Source organism: Pinus tabuliformis, chromosome 3_2 (genome assembly GCF_031772625.1).
Source record: "Pinus tabuliformis cultivar Carrire ecotype Pingquan chromosome 3_2, CPIR1, whole genome shotgun sequence".
NCBI lineage: Eukaryota > Viridiplantae > Streptophyta > Pinopsida > Pinales > Pinaceae > Pinus > Pinus tabuliformis.
In genome coordinates, this window is record NC_142302.1 from 1063713459 (window position 1) to 1063737348 (window position 23890).

Below are 23890 nucleotides of genomic sequence, written 5' to 3' on the forward strand. Positions count from 1 at the left end.
CCTGTTTCTTAATTTCAATAATTTCGTTGGACAATGTTTTGAGGACCTTTTGTAAGCCTTCCATGTCATATGGGTCTTTTGGGGTTTTCTTTTTGGAATCTTCCTTAAATGTTACTTTTTTGGATTTTCTATCCTCCAAAACTGCTTTCTTTTCTAAGGCATTTATTCGTTTTTCAACGGCAAGTGCTTCTTTCATATTCTCGGCTAAGGTAGGCTTGCCAGCCCTGTCAACAAAAATGGCTATGTTGGAAGGGAGAGCAGTGATATACCATTCGCTTCTGATTTGCTCACTTGGCTTAGAAGCAGTGGGGATTTTATTTAAGAGTTTATTGAATCGGGCATTAAACTCTTTTACTGGTTCTTTATGTTCTATTCTCAAATTGGAGAGGTCATTTATTAAAGTCGCCAGGGACCTATCATCTCCATATTTGATAAGGAATTGCTCTTGGCATACAGCCCAGCTGTCAATAGAACCAGAAGGTAATGAGAAGTACCAGGATCCTGCCGATCCTTGCAGAGTATAAGGAAAAAGTCTTACAACAACATCTTGTTCTGTTACTCCTTTTAGATTAACAGCTAACATGAAGTTGTTAATATGTTCTTCAGCTTGCGTCCCGTTATCTGGATTGAATTTGGGCAACCACTTTTCAGGAGCATCAGGCAGATCATGTAATGGTCCGGGCATATTGACTGCACCAGGTGTAGTCCATGGATTTGCCATTGTGCTGGCGATAATGGTTGTTAACACTGATGGGGTTCCAGATGACTGAGGAGAAGAAGTTGTTGAAGAGTGAGAAGTTTGAGATGCTGTGGGACTTATTCCCTGGGAAACAACAGTGTGTAATGGAGGAGTGGATGGTTGGCTTCGCAGAGGAGGAGTGGAGATGAAGGATATGGAAGAAAGATTTTCACTGTCCGAAACTCCAGTAATATTCTTGGCCTTTTTCCTTTTTGGTAAAGGAAACTCAGTGGGTTGAATACCAAGTTTTTCACTTTGAAGTCTGGTAAGTGGATGAGATAGGCTTAACTGCGAAGTCACACTGCCTTGTGATACTTCAGATTTCTGTGGCGAAATCGAGAAGCTCTGAAGTTTGTGGATGAGAGACTGAACTTCGGGAGATTCAAGACTTAAATGTTCTGAAATATGTTGGGTATGAGCAGTGGTAGTTAATTCTTCGCTTTCTTGATCATATGCTGGGGAACCAACATGTGATTGAGAAGGAGAAGAAGTTTTGGAGGGGGAATTACTCTTAGAATGGTTTGTGGTCCTAGGCCTACTTGCCATTCACAGTTGATGGCCCTCCTTCTAGCGCCAAAAATGTTGATGCCCCGAAATTCGTTGCAACAACATCGGGGAAACCACCCGGTCCGGAACTTAGTGCAGCTCCTTTTCCGTTTGGAATAGTGGCTCCGACTGGGGATAACGGGACCAGTTTCCCAAAGATTATAAGTAAACGGGATGAATGGATGTTTTAAGATATGAAACGGTAATAAACAAATAACTAAACTATAAAAGAAACATAAATTAACTATGAGCTAATCCCGGGACTTATTAATTCAGACAGTACAGCGTTTGATATCCTATGCTTAATGACAGGCATATAGATGACACTAACAGCAAGCGTAGATGTTTAATCATTTGAGATTGCTCTGCGTAAGTAGTTACGCAGAGCTATAATAGCGAATTACTGTACTCAGTCATTTATATCATTGATACATACATGAGTAAAAAATGACAAATCACAAAACATTCAATAGTGATATGAAATGCAGACTTGTTGTTATATCACATACATGTATTCAACAATAGCAAAGTAATAACACAACAATTCATATAACTGAAAAGAGAACAGATACAGATAATAGTACCATGCAAGCTGTTTGATCAATCCAATATATTAATCGCTATGTCACGGTCCTTCCTTCCAACCAGAAAAGCACTCCAAGCAAACGACAATAGTGCACAATTTACTTAAACAGCATTCCAAGTAAAATAAAGGACCAGTGGTCGAGTTTCAAAAAGAATATAGACTGAAGCACAATAGTGCAAACTTCAGCCTTTAAGTCTTTTACAAAATTTTACGACCCTTTCCAAAACAATGAAAGGGTCTATAAATACTATGTTAATCTAACTATTAAAATATCTAAAAACTGAAAAACTAAGAAATCGGCATCAGGAAATATCATTCTGCATTTTGGGTGATTCGGCAGTCGGCGGCGATGCTTTAGTCAGCTGTTTTTTTGCCTTTACTCTTTCGCTGACATATCGCCAGCATTGGCTCTACTTCTGGTGGAGTATTGAGGCGAGAAGTTAGCTGTGCATCATATGTGGCATCTTGGAAATCGGCAATCAGGTACCGGAGAGCATCTGTTAGGTAGTTGAGGGCAGACCTTTGAGAATGAGGTTTAATCAAGAAAAGCCAATATGCATCGACCGTCAAGGTATTTACTTCAGCAATTAACTGCCTTTGTTCTTCAAGCTCAGGATAATGTCTATGCTCTAGCATATTTGCGGTTGTTATGTTTCCAGGTGTACATTGTGAAATCATATTAGCCAAATACAATGTATCATTGACCAAATTGATCATGTTTTTGGAAATCGTTTTGCACCTGGATGCTGCCCTCTCTGCCTTCATTACCTGTGTCTCCCATTCCGTAAACAATATGTTCTTGTAATTTACATTGATTCGAGCGAAATTAGCAGCTTGCCCTTCTGGAGTATCTTGCCATTCAATATATTCTATCATGTCATCTTCGGCTTGATCTAAATTGGTTATGGCTTTCCTGATTTGTTCACATATCGTTGTAGATATGTCACAGAGTGTCTCAGCTTCAACTAGTTGTTGACACAGAAGTCTGGTCTGAGATATCAGGGCGCCGTTTATCAGAGTTGCCTCTGTCCTGAAATCATCAATACTCTTGACACCTTTGATACCTTCAAGCTGCGCTGAGAGCTGAACTATCTGGTCTTCTTTAGATTTCATTAACAGCTCATTCGATGCCTCCAACTGGGACAATGCTTCTGACAATTCTTGTGCTCTTTTATCATTTTGGTCTATCCTCAACTTCTCAATTTGCTGGGTTAACAAATGATTGTCTTGTTGCAAAGCCAGCAATTGTTCCTCTGCCTGTGTTGCCTTATTCTTTGCCTCTATCACCTCTGCTTGTAATGCATAAACTTCATGTTCTTTAGTCTTCAAAAGAAGACTCACTTCGGATGCTTTGTCAATGGTTGCCGCTGAATAAGCTCCTGCAAACTGTGACAGTTTTGTTAAATCTTCAGAGGGACTTAATTCTCCCTTCCAGACAACATTGCCCGTAACTATTTTCTCATCTGAAGCAGAAAGTTGATCAAGCCTTCGCCTCTTCCTTGAGCGTCTTACAACGGCTCTATGCTTAGGGCTGTAGAAAATGTCTAGAGGAGGAATTTCATCTACCTGAAGATCAACTAAGTCAGATGGATTCTGAGTAACTTCCTCAATATTCTGTACTATGGGTGGGCCGCTGGTTCCTTCAAGAACCGAAGAGATGGTAGTATCTGGAGTCTTTAAGACATCTGATTCCTTGGAGGTTTCCTTACCATTTATAATGGAATCAAATTGATTCCATTCCTTAATCAATTCAGTATCAACAGGGACTTGCTTACTCTGTTCTTTTTCTTTCTCAATCCTCTGTTGTTCCTCAAACGCCTTCTGGTGTTTCTCCTCTTGTATCCTTCGTTGCTGTTCTTCCAATTCCTTTTTCTGTCTATCTTCTAGTTCTTTCTTTTCTTTTTCTTCTTGCTCTCTTTTTCTCTGTTCCTCCTGCTCCCTTTGCCTTCTTTGCTCTTCTTGCTCCCTTTGCCTTCTTTGCTCTTCTTCAATTCGTGCCTCTTGCTGGCGATCTTCCTGCAGCTTGTTTTGCATTTCCTCTTGTGTTCTAATGATAACGGGAGGTAAATTCACTTCCGGCTGATCAGGCTCGCTTGAGGATGAAGTTGGAGTCATAGATAATAAATCTAGAGGCAAAGTTTGCAACCTTTGCTTTCTAAGTTTATTAAATTCAACTAATTCTACATCTTCATATCTCATTGCAGCAAGCTGTCTGACTTGACTTAATGAATCGGCACCCATGAACAAGTCGTCAAATAGGTCCTCTTGATGGACGACCTTTGTCAGCTTAGCTTGTTCTAAAGCAATGAAAGATGTCTTTTTTGGGTCATAAAGCCTGTTTGGGATGGAGGCTAGAGATACTTTTTGGAGTTTGGCTGCCTCCTTTTCTGCATGCTTATAATTTAGCAACGTAAAAATTCCAATCCTTATGGGAAAAGATGGCCATCCTTTCTTCTTCTCTTCTTTGAGGGTTTGTGTTACACCCTCAGACATAATTTGATAGGAGATTTCTCGAGCTAGCAATTTGTCTGGTATGTACAAAGGAAGGACATGAGGCCTAGCCTTGCTTCCAAAAACTCTGATATAGGAAAAACATTCTTCGCCGAACCAATGGGCTACGGCTGGTAAGTCAAAAGAGGCTTCATAAGAAATCCTAGGGATAGGTCTGTCGAAGATAGAATAGTGAACGGGAACCATAAAACCATTGCAGATTTGATATAAATGGTCTTTATGAGAAGGTTTCCACAATTTGCGATGATACAAATGAATAGGTGTTGGGTCATGGGTTGTCCATCTCCAACCAAGGACAGGAAATTCAGAATTAAAACAAAGAGTGTCCATAATGTAGGCAGAGTAATAGAAGGGGGGAATTTTTCTTTCGGTGACTCTGGTTTTGGCCCTAAAGTCACGAATAGCTAAGATCACTTTATCAGACAGGATAGTGGCCCAGTCCATGATTATACTATTGACGGCCGCATCCATTAAAGGAATCATATCAACATGGATATTTGCAGAATCATGATATCCCCACAATCTACACATCATAATTCCAGCGTAACAGTAAGGTGAAGCCAAAGAAGCGTTGGAATACTTACCCGACATATCTTGCTTATGTTTTGCTGGATTCTGCCTCCAATCTCGGAGAAGTTCGGATAGTGATTCATTATCTCTGGCGAATTTCTCCAGAAAGGCTCTGGTATAGGATTGCTCGGGATTGGGCAAATGATACATCCGTCTTAAGTCTTCAGGCTTGAGAGAACCGAAAATCCTTCCATCCTTAGTATGAAAGGTTCTATTGGTAAGGGTAATCTCTTCAATTGCCCAGCGTACTACATCAGTATAAGGCAGGACTTGTTCTCTGGCTGCTATTCTGTGTAGGAATGAGTCAGCCAAATCCTTAAGAGTTGCCTCAGACTTTCTTAATTCATCAACACTTTCCTGGGTTACTGTCGCCTCTGGTTGTTCTCCTTCTAGCAAATTGTATGTGCCTTGCCATGTAGTACCGGTAAGACCAGTGCATGTAGTGTCTGAGATCAGGCCTTTCCTTGAAACTGTAGCAGCTTGGCCTGAGACAGGTGTTGCTGTAGAACCTGCCATCTTCTTGAACTTCTTTCCCATCATGTTCGGACTTCTCTCGTCAATTGAATTCTACACAAGGCAAAAGAAATCGTAACAAAGAAATAATACTGACACTCTATAACGTGATAGATATATTATTTGAAGCGTGGGAAGATTATTTCCAAAAGAGTCTGCGGATCTAATGATTTGAGAAGGCACCGTATATGCAATGATGATGATTTTTTACAGTCTGCAGCTCCATAAATGACCATTACTTAGGTTATTAAACCGAATGACCCCTTAAAGCGTGCAATAGATTTCTTCAAAGGTCTAATCGTAATTGCTCGTTAATCTGAAGGGGCAAAGCTTTAAATACGCATGCATTACCTTATCCCTTCACTTAACGACATTTTGAAATTTGTGCTTTTGTCAAATCGAGTTTAAATATAACTTTAATGTTTTTTGAAATAATCACCTTTTGGAACTGAGGTCATCATTAAGCGTCATCATACCGCATCGAAGTGTGTGTAGCGTTATCGCTTGGGGAAGTTCTTTAGCGAATGCCGATTGCGATATCGCATTCGGCATGTGAACATAACTCATAACGTGTGTCATTTGAGTTAGCGAATGCCGATAGCGAATGCCGATAGTGATTTCGCATCGGGGAGAGGATATAAACGCTTTACGAAAATGTGTATGATTATGCCGATTGGCGATATGCGATATCGCATCGGGTAAAAGCTTTTTTTTTAAAAGAATTTTCACAAGGCATAGAGCCGATAATTGATTGCCGATATCGCGTCGCATCGGGGAAAAGATGTGTACCCTTTTTTGTGTGTGCATTGACCATTGCCGATGGCCGATAGCGATATCGCATCGGGAAAAACCAAGATGGCAACCGAACTTGTGATTACTTTTGTGGATTTAACCGAAAATGCTTATTGTTTGTTCAACAAGAGTTTTGTGCAAAAATTTTCATTTGATTATCATATCTTATTTGAACAAGTTTTTCTAATGCCACTTGAAAATTTTAAAAGGGACCCATTTCATATGTAAATTGTACGTGGTAAAATTGTTATGAAATGGGGGGTTGTTGCAGGGCGCAACATGATCCTAGTCAAACCACTAATTTCATTATTAATAAAAACATATAATTCATTATTATTATCTTATATACTAAGAGAAATCATTTGTTGATTTGAGTATATCTAAAAATGAATCATATAATATCTATATAATCCATATTTATTATTTAAATATAATGGTCATTAATAAATTATATCTCGTATAATAGTTCATATTTATTAAATAAACTATATTTATTATTATTCCCATATTATTTAAATACAAATAAATAGTATTAAATTACTATTATTCTTAGAATTTAGTTACATTAGGTAATTGTGTATTTATTTAATAGTAATTATTTAAATCTAATGGTCCATTGGTAAACTAGATCTCCCCAATTTGTTCTTTAAAATATATCATTTTTATTAATTATTTAAATATAATGGCCTATTCGAAATTAAAACAATAAGTTATATACAATAATTTATGTTTATTAAATAATCTATATTTACTTAATAATTTATAATTCCAATATTATTAAAAAACAAATAAATAGTATTCTTGTTAAATCATTATTATTCTTAGAATTTAGTTACATTAGGTAAATACCATAATTAAAGTACATGTTTATTAATAATAGAATATCCCTAAAATATAACTAACTCAATATTATTGGTATAACATATATTTATTCATAATAATTTCTTATTTATCATTTAAACCTAAATAAATAAGAAATTATTATGAATAAATATATGTTATACCAATAATATTGAGTATGGTAAATACCAGGTGACTTGACATGGTGACTGGGCAGAGGGTGACGTGGGATGTGACATCACGGGTGGTAAGCGGTTTCGTGGCGCACCGCTTTTTGAGGATGGTGGTTTCGTGAGGGGGCGCTCCGCCACAGCCCAGAGCCTGACGCGTGGCGGGAGTACGGCAGCAATACCGCCCATCTCCTGGACGCTAAAGCTCGAGCGGTTCGGGGATGGGGCGGCCCGCCCACCGTTGAACAGCGAGGCGGGCGATCCAACGGTTAGCGGTCGGGGCGAGGTGGCGGGTAGTTAGGGTGGGAAATATTCGCAGGAATATTCCAAATTTAATAATATGCGCACGGTGGGTTAAAAACTATAGGAAAAAGCGGGTTATGGGGTTTTTAAAGGCGCAGAGAGTGGGTTTTCTGATATTTTTGCGCCGGGGGTATATATTTACATGAAAAACATTGGGATAAAGGTGAAAACATGGGTTTTTTTAGGGGTTTTTGGGCTAGGGATGAGGTTATAAACCTGGCCAGGTGTCACATTAATCCCTGTTTGGACACGGATGGGCTAAAGACAGCCCCAGATGGACTGTGATTCCCCGGACTTGTGTTTAGAAAATATGGCTATATTGCCAGGGAGGGGATATTTGCATAGGGGAGTTTTATATACATGATTTTAATAGGGAAAGGGAAAAACTGATAGGGAGTTATATAATAAAGTTAGTAGTTAATATGGAGATGAAAAGAGGGCGCTAAGGTATAAGACCTTAGGCTTTGTTGTGAAAAAGAAGGCTCACAGATGATGAGTGAGCAATCCTTGAGTGAAGCAAATCCTCACCAAGGCGAATGTCATGGAGACGATGAAACTGAGAGGCTCAAGCAGATCTTGACCTCTCAGGGGATGTTAGTAAGTGACTTGGGGGAAATGAGAAGAAGGGGAGGTTAGTGAATACCAGCTTGAGTACCTCCTTTGTCTACAAAACTGCCTGATAACTGTGATAAAAAATGGAATACAGCAGTGGCATTTGGACCAGGATACTTCCATGGCATCTTCATTGGTCTGTTCTGGAAATATGGAATACTACAGCCTGCAAAGTATGACATATATGGCATGTGAAAATGTCAATCATGAAAAATGAATACCTGCTGCAGCAGGAGGCTAACAACATGTTATTGAAAAAATCATATCAGATCATCAAATTTTGTAACTTTCATCATTAGAAAGTTCCAATAACTTTCTCCAATCAAAACTCTCGATAGTTAGTTAAATTATTTAAAAGGATTTTATCTTAAAGCAAATTTTAGTCAAATTCTCTCTTTTGAATCTTGCAACAAATTCCCTTACTCATGATTTTATCTATGCATGTTCCAAACCTCACAATTTCCCTCGTAAATATAGAATATGGAACAAGGAAATCTAATAGATCATGATTAATTCATTTTGACTTCTCTTTTATTTTTATTCTTTGATATATCACTCCATGCTTAGAGATTCAAACTTTCATCATATACTTAATTGATACATCATTTGAGTTTGAATCATTTTCTATATTCAGGGGCTCATATAAATTCAGAAAAGAAAGAGAACATGCATCACTGCAAATGATAAATAAGTGAATCTTAATTTTCATTTTTGGATAAAATCAGTTTTATCTAATTGCCTTGAACATTTCATCCTTTTCTTAAGTTTACTGCGCATTTTAGATTAGATTTAATAAATAATGATTTTGAGTTAGTTGCCTTGCATTGTCACCCATTCCAAAGGCCCCTGTCAAATGCGCTTGTGATTTTAAGAATCGGCCCAACAACAATAATAAATTCCATTTCATAATTTGCCGCATCCAAGGAATCACGACATCCATGGGCTTAAGTCCCGAAGGGTTGACCCATTGCAATTACGATATCTATTCCAGACCCGACGAGGTCATCAACTATATTTCATAAAACCCCCGCATCCGCATTTATCACAAGTCTATTAGCCATGTTGCCCATTCCAAAGGCCCCTGTCAAACCATATTGTGATCTGCGATAAGACTAATTCCTCTGCCATGTAGTTCGATGCCATGTCATCTGTGATGTCATCCATGATGTCACCTACCACATCACCTTCCATGTCACCCTCGGGACATCACAATCGAAAACATTTAGGGCACTGCTTTCTATCCACCGCTCCACAACTCTCGATGTGTTCAGCCCATCCCACTTCATTGCAGCTTCAATATCACAATTGCAAAAGTCATGGGACTTATGCGAAAATCCCTACTCTGGAATGTGATTGCAATTTATTTTGAAACAACCCTGTCCCAAATGAGGCAGAGATTTAATAGAAAGGCCTCAAAAGAAATTTTGATTTGTTTAAATTGGCCCTATCCCAAATGTGATTGCAATTTAAAAAAAAAACTGAGATGTCTTCCATTTATTAAAACACAGCTGATTAATCTATTTTCTACTATTAGAAATGTATTCGATTTTCTTATCCATTCACTTCTTTCTTGTTTTTAGACAAACAAGATGAAGGACAGTTGTGCTCAAAAACAGGACAGTTTCACGAGATCAGCCAGTGCTAGGATATTTCAGAATAAAACTACAAAGGAAGAGAGATAGCGGATTCCCCAGAGATGGATATCAAAATTGTTTCGATTTTTTGCATTATTGTAATGGATTTGATAAACTTCCCCAACGTTGAGCTCAATGTTCTATTTTCTACATTTACAATTTGTTATCAAAACCCTTTTACTGTAATGAATAAAGGAGGTCCAAAATTCAAAAGAGAAAGCCTTTGAGGCTTGCACTATTGTACCTCTTAGTATTTTTAATAGAATGATAGGTCCAGAATTTGACTGAGGAGGAAGGATGAAGGCCCTGAAGAATCTGTATATATTTTTATTTCTGTAGTCCAAGTGAAGTTATCAACAGATAATTTTAGAGTGTTTCACTTCTATAATGTACTAAAATATGTTGTAGATAGTCAAGAGTCAAGGATTCTTTCAAGGGGAGATTTTCTTAAACTATTGTAGAAGTTTTCTCTTCAAATAAATTCTAGGCATCAAGGACAATAAAAGAAATTTCAATAAATGATAAGTTTGTTTTTCAATTGCACTATTGTAATCATTTTACAGATTTACTATTTATTTTACTTGATCTATTTTTAATCAGTACAATCAGTATCAATGAGTATTGTTAGAACTTTTGTTAATCTTACTCGCTTTATGCTAAAACATTTATTTTTGTGAAGCTATCTTTGCAGGAATCTCACTAGTTTAAACAAGATTATGGAGAATTCATGGAGATTTATTTGTAACAATAAATAATTATTTATTAATTGTTTACAAATCTTTCTTGATTTAAATTATCTTGAGTTTGGAGAACTATCTCCCTCACTCAATATAAATCACACAATGAGTTCATGTTAAGTTAAGAATTTGGATATATGCATAAAATATTTTATACAACTATTTTTTAACATATTTTCATTGGGTATTTGTCTTCATCATTTGTAAGACATTGAACTATTTTAGCATCTTGAAAATATTTTAAATCCAAATTCAAATACATTCGCTTCCCTTTCTCATTAATAGTTTTTCTCTTAGTTAAGAATAAGGCTATTCTTACATTGGTCAAGGTAGATTATGTTTGCATTATAGGGTAGAATAATTGCACGCTAGTTAAATCTTGCACATGTTATCCATAGAAGTCCTCTTTTTGAGGCAATGCTTTATATTGGTTTGGTTGTTCCACAAAAACAACTTAAGGGTCATTCTTCTTTCCTGATCAGCTAGAAGAATCGATCTGATGTCCCTAGCTATTAGAAATTAAAGGAATATTTAAAGCTGATAGTGATTGGGAAAAGGTAATTGGACCTAATTTAACCAGTCAGAGCCACTACCCTAAACAGAAAAGGAGTTGATTTAAGGTCCATACTTGGTGGTTTTACCCATGTTAATGCAGTGAATTTCAAGGCATCAATAGGCCCATATAATTTACCTATTGATGACCCTCATCATCACCCCCCTCCTGAAAGTGTTTCTCATCCTCTAGGAAACTTAGCCGATGTCCATATATTTCTTAGCTCTTATGGCCTCTATGACAACCCATGCCTCTGTTGATGAAGTTTCCTCTTGTGGATAAAGCCCTACATGTTTCTCTATTTCCCCCCATTGATCTCTTTCCTCTTCCTCATTTCTACCTTCTAGTATACCCAATAGAAAGGGTGGACTGAGTTTAAAACCAATCCAATTGATTTTGAGTCTCTGCAGTGCATTCTTATACAGTGGTGTCCTTTCTAGTGCATCTCTCATCCTCTTAGGGGAATGATACTCCCCGATACTTAGGCTATATGGTAGGGTGCTCCATATCCTTTGACATGCTTGTTGGCTTTCATTCCCTAGTAATCTCAAGGTTTTGTCAAAATGTGTGATTGCATGTTCTTGTGTAGCTAGGTATCTAGGTACAAGTTGGGGATCATTGGCGATGATGTTGTGGTTCCAATGATAGCCATTGAATTTACATATTTTTATCTAATGTGAAGGGGCTCCCTTTCTTCTCTTTCCAACACCCTCTTCACCTCCTTAGCCCTGTCCTCCTCATGACTCATCCATGATGCAAGGGCCATTAGTTGTAAGTCCCCCCAACTTTGCATTGGGGTCCCACACATTCAAGCCTACTAAGGCCAAGTTGTGCAAGTATACTTCAGATATCTTGGCCTTATCCTCTATGGTTCTCTTGTCACATGGTTCAATGAACTACCTATATTCTTGGAAAGGCATAGACCCCTGTTGTAATAGTGTCTTGATCAGAAACTGCAACCATTGATCTTTGAGGTACAAAGCATATGATTTTGGTGGCATCCTATAATGGAGTGCCTCCATGGAGAGGCTTGCCATGGTGGCCAATTGGCTCTCTTTTTCCTATAACTGCCGACTCAACCATGTGCTTTCTGCCTCTATTTGAGATCTCATAATTTCTTCCCTGTCTCTTATCTTACTCAACTCTCTACCCATCTCTAGTAGTTTCTCTTCCATATGGCCCATATCCTCTACTTTTTTTTGATTTGGAAATTTATATCCAATGATGTGTACTTCCTCTCTCTTTCTCAAGATCAAAGAAGAGAGGGATGGGAAATTTATGTCATATTACTCTGCCTCCCTCAATGAATCTATAACAACATCTCATATTGGGTTGTGGGCTAAGTTCCTAATGCTCTTGGAACTCTCCCTCAGATGTATTTGGAGAAGCTTCCCCCCTTCACTTGTGTTGCTACTTCACACCATGGACCATTGAATAAGTCCATGGACTTATTAATCTCATGTCATGGTGTGCTAATTGTTGATGTTTTCCCTCTTGGACCTTTAGGCTCATGTCTATTATTGATTGCAGCAAGAGGTAGGGTACATTGAATCTTCTATCAATGGGTATCTCCCCTCCAAATCTTAACTCATGGAGGAGTCTAAATTTGTACCCATAGATTATACTCAACCTCCCTTCACAAGAGATATATTTCAGAATATGATAGCTCACCTCATTCCAAGGATAGGGAAGGATTTCCCTTCTTATCCCATTTTTGTCCTCAATTGTCTCTTCATCCTTAAGAATAATTTTTTCTTTGCAAAAGTGCTTGTAGCTTTATCCTCCTTTCTCCATTGCATCCCTTGAGGAAGTGTAGTGATTCTACTAATTACCTCAAGAGTAATTTTAATTGACAATCCCCTTACCATAGTAGTAGCATTGGTTCTAGCCTGAGGGTTAAGTTCCATGGAAAAATATTGAGCTACATCATCATCATACCCTCTTAGCAGCTCAAAGAATTCCAACTAGTTATGCCTTCTAAATATTTCTACCACAAGGGGATGGAGGTGTTTCATGGATGTCTCTATGGGTTCCCTTCTGATAAATCCTCATGTCATGTCTCTTCTTTTGTTAGCTAATTATTGGGATTTTGGTAGGCTATCCTTAGTGTTTCTAGGGTGACTAAGAGTTTAGAATATTGGTGGATGGCTGCAATTTCTTTCTATCTCCACACAACTTTTAAATTTCACACAATTATCTGTAATCACTTAGAAAACTCAATTTTTTTTTTTCCTAGCTATCAATTCATAACACGGGAGATATGGGCAACCTAACTTTCGATGTGATGCTTTGGATAAAGAGAATGGATGAACAATTGTACCCTAGGCACCCCCTTTTAGAGTTCTCTGTGAATTTCCAATGCTTCCTATAGCTCCCTCGGTTTCCTATAGTTGTTTCTTTAGTTATGTTTCATATAGGGTGGCTGAAACATGTTTTCCTCCTTGATGGATCTCCAAGGTGGTCCCATCCTTCTCTAATCTCGAAATGAACAAATGGTGCATGAGAGTTTGGAATGTTTTATATTTATGGTTGATTCCTTCGAGTGTTGCATTCATTGGCAATGTATGAGAATTCCTCTTTGGGACCGTTGGCCCACTATTAGTTATCATCTAGCCCCCCCTCGTAACCATCACCCACTCTCACATAAATTAACTCGACCACCTTTTCAACTCATTCTCCTTGATGTGAGATTACAACGTGGCATGCTGACTAGGAGTTCACTTTTAGTTTTCGAGCTAAGGGTGGCCAAGTTAAATAGCCACCTCCAACTTATAAAATCAAACTTTTTCATATTCCTACACTTTTATCATATCATACTTAGGAAGAATTCAGATGAGGTTCCATACTGTAGGTTTTAACCCCGTACAGAAATTACCTGCATATAAATTATAAAACACCGAAAATAAACAATAGCAAGAGCATAACACATAAAACACATATACACAAAGATTTTCCCCTGGATCCCAAAACCGGGACTACCAGCTTGATTTTTCATTATTTTCCTTTCAATGTTACAATACATATTTATACATGTCGAAGCATCCAATACCATGGACTGAAAACCATCGCGTCCAAAACCATGTGCAAAACCATGAACAAAACCATAGGTAGGTCCACCCAACCTAATATAGGGTCCAAAAAAAAAAATTCCCGGGGCACTGTCGTGAACCCTGTAGGGGGGGGGGGGGGGGGGCTACCCACCCCCCTCAAACCGCCTGTAACCCCCCCACTGCACGATCAGTGCAATGAAGCGGGGGCTCTATCCCCCCTCTAACCCCCGATTATTTATGGGAGATAGTCATGGAAAGAATGTAACACAACCCAACATTCTCCCACTTGTTTTTTTATTTCCATAGGGGGCCACATGAGAGCTTAATCATTTATCCATCCCTACAATGCCCACTGTTTCTGTACACCAAGAGAACTTCTCAAAGCTCACAGATTTTGATAATTCATCTGCAGTATTCTTCAAAGTGTCCACCTTTACCAGCAACACCTTTTTATCTTGTATCATATCCCTCACAAAGTGATACTGAACATCAATGTGTTTTGTCTTTGAGTGGTAAGCAGAGTTATTTTCCAAGAAAGTTTCACTTTGGTTGTCACAGTCTATCATTATAGCCACCCGTACTAATCCCATTCTTGAACACAGTCTCTACAACCAAGATGCTTCCTTTCTTGCATGAGTGGCTGCCATGTATTCTACCTCTATAGCTGATAGTGCCACTACATATTGTTTCTTATTCATCCAACTGACTCCACCTCCAAATAGGTTAAACACATACGCACTTGTAGATCTTCTCTAATCTAGATCTCCGGCCCAGTTTGCATCAATAAAGCCACGAATATCCAACACTCTGTCCAGTCCTATTCTTCCTTTGTAGCACAAACCATAATCACTAGTGCCACTCAAATACCTGAAAACCTGCTTCACTATTGTCCAATGATCCTTTCCTACTTTTGACATAAACCTGTTCAATACTCCCACTGCATGTGCAATGTATGGTCTAATACAAACCATTGCATACATCAGGCTATCAACTACACTTGCATATGGAACATGGGACATGTCCTCTTCCTCTTCTTGTGTCTTGGGACACTATTCAACAGATAACTTTACACCTACAGAAATAGGAACCTTCACCAATTTAATATCCTGCATATTAAAACTTTGCAGTATTGTCTCGGCATACCTCCTGTGGTTTAACCAAAGCTTCCTCTTTACCCAATCTCTTTTAATTTCCATGCCCAAAATATAGTTTGTAGCAACAATATCTTACATGTCAAATTTGGAGGACAATTGGGTCTTCAAATCCTAGATAATTTCTTTGTCATTTCCAACCAGCAATATATCATCCACGTACAAGACCAAATAAATAACACGGCCACCAATTAATTTAAAATACACACAGTGATCTGCTTTGCTTCTAGTGAAGCCAAGTCCCCGTATAAATGTATCAAATTTCTTACACCACATCTTTGGTGATTGTTTTAACCCATACAGAGAGTTTTTTAACTTGCATACCAATTCTTTCTTACCCTTCACCGCAAAACCCTCAGGTTGCTTCATGTCGATCTCTTCTTCCAGATCCCCGTGAAGAAATTTTGTCTTCACATCCATCTGTTCTACCTCAAAATCAAAATCACCAGTAACAAATAAAAGTAATCTAATAGAAGCTACCTTGGAAATATGAGAAAAAATATCACCAAAATCAATTCCCGGCACCTGGGAATAACCTTTTGCTACCAATCGAGCTTTGTATTTCTCCATCTTTCCTTCTGCAGTTATCTTCTTCTTGAATACCCATTTGCTACCAATGGGTTTCCTTCTAGCTGGAAACTCCACCAAATCCCAAGCCTCATTTTTATGCAAAGATGCCATTCATTAACCATGGCCTCTTTCCATAGTTTTTCATCCTCTGAATCTACTGCTTCCTTCACAGTTCTGGGGTCATCACCAGTAATGGATAAAGAAAAATTCGAACAGAAAGTAGATGGACCTTTTCAGATTCCTTCTTTATTGAACTAATCTTCTCACACCCGGAGTTTGTGGCTCTTCATATTCTGATTCCTCTTCTCTTTTAGATTCTGATCCTTCCTCCTTAAGCTCAAACTCTATCTTCTCAAGTTCCTTTGATGGGACTTCATGTTTAATAACATTCTTCACCTCTCTGAACCCCACATCTCAGCTATACACAACCTTCCTTGTTACTAGGTTACAAATATTATAACCCTTTAAACCATCCTTATACCAAATAAAGATGCACTTTTCAGATTTACTATCTAACTTTGTTCTTTTCTCCTTTGGAACATGTACATATGCATCGCATCCAAATACCCTCAGATGTGAAAGAGAGGGTTTCCTACTAGTCCATACCTCTTGTGAAGTCTTACCCTCTAATGTTGATGAAGGTGATGTGTTGACCAGGTAACATGCTATCTCCACCGCCTCTGCCAAGAATTCCTGTCCTAACCTGGCACCACTAAGCATGCTTTTTGCCCTTTCCATCAACGTCTTGTTCATTCTTTCTACAACTCCATTTTGCTCAAATGTGTATGGATTAGTCTTTTGTCGTGCTATACCACACTTCTTATAGAATTCTTAAAATTCTTTGCTACAAAACTCTCCACCATTATCTGTCCTCAATACCTTTATCTTCTTCTCTGTCTGGTTTTCCACCAGAGCCTTAAATTCTTTAAACCTCTCAAAGACTTCAGCTTTCTTCTTGAGGAAATATATCCATGTATTCCTTGAGAAGTCATCTATAAATCATACATAGCACACAGACTTACCCAGTGATGGAACCTTCACAGGTCCAAACACATCACTATGCACAAGCTCTAATATATGTTTTTCCCTCTTACCACCAGAGGGAAAGCTCACCCAATTCTACTTCCCATATACACAATTTTCATAGAAATGAAAATCTAGAGAGCAATTAGTCATACCTTCTACCATACCTTTACCATGAAATATTCAAAGGCCCTTCTCTCCAATATGTCCAAGCCTTTGATGCTAGAGCATGGTCTTTTCTCCAGAGACCACTCGATTTTCTGCTCCACTTTCAGGAACCACAGAACTGTTGCACCCATCAACAATGGTGTTACCTTGCAACTTGTACAGAGTTCCAATCTGAACTCCCTGCATCAATACTAGTGCTCCCTAAACCATCTTGCAGGTATCCTTCTCGAACACTGTTTTTACACCTGCATCATCTAGCTTGCTTACCGAAATTAGATTTATGGCCAATGCGGGAATATAAAAAACACCCGAAAGTGTTCTAACCCTTCCACCTTGGAACTTCAACTTTACTTTTCCGCAACCAATGATTATAACCTTCCTATCATCCCCTACGAAGGCATCACCACCATTGTATTTCTCATACTTGCAGAACCGCTCTCTACAGAGAGTGAAGTGAAAGGATGCACCTGAATCAATTAACCATGCCTCATGATCTACATGTGTACTTGAATAAGCCAAGTACACATCCCCACCTTCATCTGAGGTGCTTTTCACCTCTGCAGAAGGAGCATCATCAGACCCCTTTCCTTTGTCAAGAGCTTTAGATTTACAGTCCCTTTTGTAGTGCCCTTCCTTTCCACATTTCCATCACACCACCTTTAAAAGTTTTCCTAGAGATTTAGATCTCCCTCTACATTTACATCTCCCACTCGAAGACTTATTTCTGTTTCTATTCCAGGACTGTCCTCATACAAACAAGGCATCACCATTCTGGCTCTCCATATTTTTCCGTCTCATATCCTCCGTTAGCAAGGATGAGACCATTTCATCAAACTACAAGGAAATTGCATTGCTACCTATTGCAATAACCATACTATCCCATGAATCTGGTAGAGAATGTAACAAACTGATGCACTTATCTTCATCTTAAATTTTAATATCAACAGATATGGACCCAACCACATGGTCATCAATTTTACTTTGAATTCCTTAAATCTGGAGTCATATAGCAGAGCCTAATCATCTTCTTGAAAAAGTTGTGTCTTTGATGTTTTTTTCATGCCAAACCTTTCTTTGTACTTGAATAACTTATGTGTGTAGGAGGGTCTGCATCCTGGATTGATCTAAACCATTGAGTTGGAGAAACCTCTTTTTTTGTGCCTTTGTAACATCCAAATCCAATTGTGCTTCCATTCTCAAATTTTTGTACTCAAACTCAATGGAAAGTAGACCCTTCTTCCCATATACCAAGTTATAAGGGGTGAAGCCAGTGGTTGTCTTCCAAGTTGTATTATAGGCCCAAGTGACCTCCAGTAGTGTGTCAACCAAATCTTTTCAATTGTTTCTCACAAACTTGGTCAGAATGCCTTCCAATGCACTGTTAGTAACCTCTACTTGTCCTTTGCCCTAAGGATGATAAGCAGTTGACTTCCTGAGTTGTATCTTATGCTTCCTCAACAAATTTTCAATCAGGTGTGAGGTGAATTGAGATCCCTAATCAGTGACTAGCTCTCTAGGGTACCCAAATTTGTAAAATGGATTCTCCCTTAAGAAATCAACAACTTTCTCTTCTATTTCTACCTTGATAGCCTTGGTTTCAACCCACTTTGTCAAATAATCAGTGCATACAATTATATACATTTTTTTCCCTGATGGTGAATCAATGAGCCTAATTAAATCCATGCTTCACTTTTCAAATGGCTCAAGAGTCACTTGAGGTTGCAAGTGCATTTCATCCCTGGGAGTAGGTTTCCCCATTCTTTGGCATTGGTCACATCGACTAGTGTATCTTCTTGCATCTTGGTGGAGAGTGGGCCAGTAGTAGCCAACTTGTAGTACCTTGAAGGTTGTTCTCTTGGATGCAAAGTGAACTCCACAAATGTCATCATGACAGGACAGAAGGAATTCAAAGACTTCCTCCTCCCTGACACATCTCCTCAAAATTTGATATGGGCCTAGCTTGAAGATATTTCCCCTGATCCAAGTGAATGGGGCATTATTTCTTATAATTTTGCTTTTTTCCTTAGAGGGCAGATTTGGAGGGAACTGTACAGCCACTAGATAGTTGGCTATGTCAGAAAACCATGGAGTGAGAACTGAACTAGAAAATAAATTCTCATATGGCAGCTAATCATCAACCATTCCTTCCTCACCTGCAGGAAAAGCAAGTCTAGACAAAAAATCTGAAACTAAATTTTCTCTACCAAGCTTACTAATAATAGTTAGATCAAACTATTGTAATAAAAGCAACCATCTAATAATTTTGGCATTCACATCAGGATTTTTAATCAAATATTTAATAGCGGCATGGTGAGCATGTATAAAGGTCTTTTAACTGGTGATGTATTGTCTAAATTTATTCAAGGAATGGACAACAACTAGGAGCACTTTTTCAGTCACAGTATATTTCAATTCAGCCTTGGACATATTTTTTCTAATGAAATAAATGGCATAAGGAAACGTGTCATCTCTCTAGACTAGATCTGCACCTATATATTTTTAGAGGCATCAGCATGGATGTGGAAAGGAAGAGCCCAATTTGGGCCTTAGAGTATGGGTGCATTAGTCAACTTGTCCTTTAAGGTTTATAAGGCCTCTTGGCAACTTTCTGGCCATAAAAATTCAGAGTCCTTGGCTAATAGTCTGAAAAAAGCTGAGGCTAATTTGTTGAAGTCATTTATGAATCTCCTATAGTATCCGGCTAATCCTAAGAAACTTCTAACATCCATTTACTTATGTGGAGTAGGGACCCTCTTTATGATAGCAACTTTACTTGGGTCCATTTCCAGCCCTTCCTAGGATATTGAGTGACCTAGAACAGTCCTTTCGTTCATTAAAAACTCACACTTCTTAGGAATAAGGGATTCAATGCACTTATTTAATAATTTCCTCAAGTTAGAGAGAGCCTCCAGGAAATCACACCCATAAGGAGTGCAATCATCCATATAGATTTCTACAGAGTCATGGACTAGCTCTACAAAGATGCTCAAAACTACCCTGTAAAAACTTGCAGGGGCATTACAAAATCCAAAAGAAAGAACCATATAAGAAAAGATACCCCAAGGACAAGTGAAGGTGGTTTTATCTTGGTCCTCTCAGATGATCTGGATCTGATTGTAACCACTGAATCCATCTAGGAAATAGAGAACTTCTTCCCTGCAAGACCATCCAAGACATGATCAATGAAAGGTAGAGGGAAATGGTACTTTTTAGTCGCTTTGTTTAACTCTCTTTAGTCCACATAGATCCTATATTTTCCATTCTTCTTGAGGACCAGAACTAGAGGAGACACCCACTCACTATCTGAGATGGGATAAATGAACCCTCCATCCAACAACTTTTGCAGTTCTTCTTTAACTATGTCTTTGAGGGTTGGGTTCATTCTCCTCTAAGGTTGGTGCACTAGCTTGCATAATCCTTGATGTAAATGTGGTGCGTACACACTGAAGGGTGCACTCCCTTAATTTCCTTACAACTCCAGGCAAAGGCATCCATATTCTTTCTTAGCATGTCACATAACTCCATTTCCTCATGTGCAGAGAGGAAGGGGTTGATTTTCAATGTTTTAGCTGGACCAAATTCTATCATCTTGACATGAGTAGGACTTGAGTCAGCTAGGCACAAATCATTCCAAGGGTTATCTTCAACTTTCTTTACTAACTCATCAAGAGACATGGTCTTAGGGGGTTGATTCTACAGGATTTGATCAATCAAGTCGTCTTCATCGGGTTCCCCCCTCCTCTAGTAGCATCTAGGTACATATTAGGTAAGATGTGGAATGGTATACTTCATCTCCCTCCTTCTCTTCCAACCATAAGGGTAAGACATGCTCTATAGATGGTTGCGCAGGAGGGTACAAGACCAATTGTTTGGACAAATAGCCATTTTTAATGATCATATTCCCAGCCTTGCAACTTATGTAAGCATCAGTAGTGGCTAGCCATGGCCTTCCAAGGATGAGAGGATAACCATTGAACTTGGTCTTAGGTTGGAGAAATAAGAATTTAGTAGGGTATTTCTAAGAATCAATGGAGACCATTACATCCTCAACAACTCCCTCAGGAACTACTGTGGATTTGTCTGCAAGTTGCAAGATTGTTGTGGTCTTCCTTAATGATCCTTGGAGATTTAGTTTAAGCATAGTCTCCTTAGTCATCACATTAATGATAGTCCCAAGATCAATCAAGGTATGGAGGAAAATGATACCATCAATGTGCACATCTACCATAGGACTTCTAAGGTCTAGATAATTCAGGAAAATCACTCTCCCCAACATTAAGTCAGATAGTTGTCCAATGACATTAGTGGTAGGGGTGTCTTTCTTTCTCCTCCCAGGATGTTTGAAGAATTTCTTCTTGATTAAGTTGTTTTATATGGGAAAATCCTTGATAACTTGGAGGAGTGATATTTTAACACACAAGTTTTTTAATTCACCTAGAAGTTCAGTCCCTTCTCGGGTGTGTTGGCTAGGATTGACTAGTCTCTCAGGAAAAGGAGGAGGATTGTCTTGGGGAACACTCTCTTCATTTTCCTATTCAAGCTCCTCAAGTAGAGATGGAGGTTGGTTATCTATAAGCACTCTTCCATACCTCAGGTTAATTTCTTGAATTTCCACATTATAGGCAGGGTAGGATGTCTCTGCACTATAGACCTATTGTGTCTGCCTTTTTTTTGGGTTTGGATTTGGCTAAGGAGGCATCTGAGGTTTATTATGCCCAGATGTGGGTAAAGGGCCCCCACTACAGTTCATTGTCAATAGAGGGAGCTAAAAGAACCTCATTTCGGCAGAGGTTGTGAAGCAGCTGGGCTTACCAACCACAGCACATCCACAACCATACACCATCGGGTGGCTTCACCAAGGATGGGATCTTCATGTGACCCAGTAGTGTCCCCTTCCATACAACATCAAGCCCTTCATGGATGAGGTATTGTGTGACATTTCTCCCCTTGAAGTTTGTGATGTATTATTAGGACAACCATACTTGTGGAAGTGACATGCTGTGTATGAATCAAGGTTTTGGGAAATAAGTTGTACAAGATACTTGGGGTAGCACCACCTACTGCCGTTTCTTTGGTTACTTTGAAACAATGCAGTAAGCTCATTTCCAAAACTGGGAAATTTGTTTTCCTGATGATACACCCTCAAGGAAAGAAGAAGATAGTGACCACGATCTCCAGACATGGCCCCTCCGCATGACAACTATAGATGGACAAGGTCGTGGAGGAGTACGAGGAAATCTTCACCTCCCCCGCAGGGGTTCCTCTGCACTGTCAAGTCAAGCACTCCATCGATTTGACCCCAGGTGCGTCGCTACCCAATGGACCAATCTATCGGCACTCCATTCTAGAGAATGATCAAATCAAGAGTTAGATTCAAGAGCTGCTGCAGAAAGGTCACATCCGTCCAAGTTCATCGCCCTGTGGGAGCTCAATCGTGTTGTTGCAGAAGAAGGATGGGACTTGGAGACTCTATATTGACTATCGAGCGCTGAACAAGATCAATGTCTGTAATAGGTACCTGATCCCATGGATTGATGACCTCCTGGACCAACTCAAGGGGAAAAAATATTTTAACAATATCGATTTGAAGTGAAGATATCACCAAGTACCAATCAAACCCTTCGATGTGTGGAAGACTGCCTTCAAAGCTAAGGAGGGCCTTTTCGAATGGTTGGTTATGCCTTTCGGATTGACGAATGCTCCTGCAACCTTCATGAGGCTAATGGACGACATCTTGTAGCCATTCACCAACTCATTTGTAGTGGTATACTTGGATGACATCCTGATCTTCAACCAGAGTTGGGAAGAGCACCTCCACCACATCCAACAGGTTCTTCAAACTGTGGCAACACAAGTTATGTGCCAATTTGGAGAAATTCACTTTTGGCATGACCCAGGTTCAGTATCTGGGATGCATTATTGATGAATAGGGGGTGCATGTGGATCCAGCCAAGATCCAAGTCATTCAATATTGGCCATCTCCAACCATTATGACAGAGCTCCATAGTTTTCTAGGTCTTGCCAACTTCTACCGCAGGTTCGTGTTGGGATTTTCTCATATCACTTGGCCCTTGAGTCAGGTCACCAAGGGAGGAGGAAAAGAAAAATTCTTTTGGTCTGAACCTCAACATAAGGCATTCACAGAGTTGAAAGATCACCTCTGCACCACAACAGTGCTTGTATTACCAGGCTTGCAACAACCATTTGAGGTCGAGACAAATGCCTCTGACTATGCTATTGGGGCAATCCTTACTCAACACGGGCACCCAGTGGCATATCACAGTGAGACACTTTCAAACACAGTCTGGAAGTATCCCACTTATGGAAAATAGATGTATTCCATTATGCAGGCCTACCGACAATGGAAGCATTACATTTTGGGGAAGGAAACAGTCATCCACACAGACCACTGACCCCTACAGTTCACACAGACACAAGGGAAATTACAGAATGATCACCATCAGAAGTGGTCCACATACCTGCAACAGTTCCATTTGAATATCAATTATAAGAAGGGCAGCACCAATAATGTTGCAAATTGCCTCAGTTGACCATCGATCATGGCGTTAACCACCATGCTCAACTCTTGTGGGCACGAGACTTCTGATTGGCCACTTCTCTACAAAAGTGACCCAGAATTCGGCCACACATACTAGACACTCTTGGAGGGTTAGCATGTTCCAGATTTTCACCTCCAGGATGCCCTGTTATGCCACCTGGGTCACCTTAGAGTTCCTTCAAGCGAGCGTGCCAAGATGATTTGGGAAGCACACTACAGTCGGGCTGCTGGCCATTTCAGGGTCGAGAAAATGGTGGTAGTAC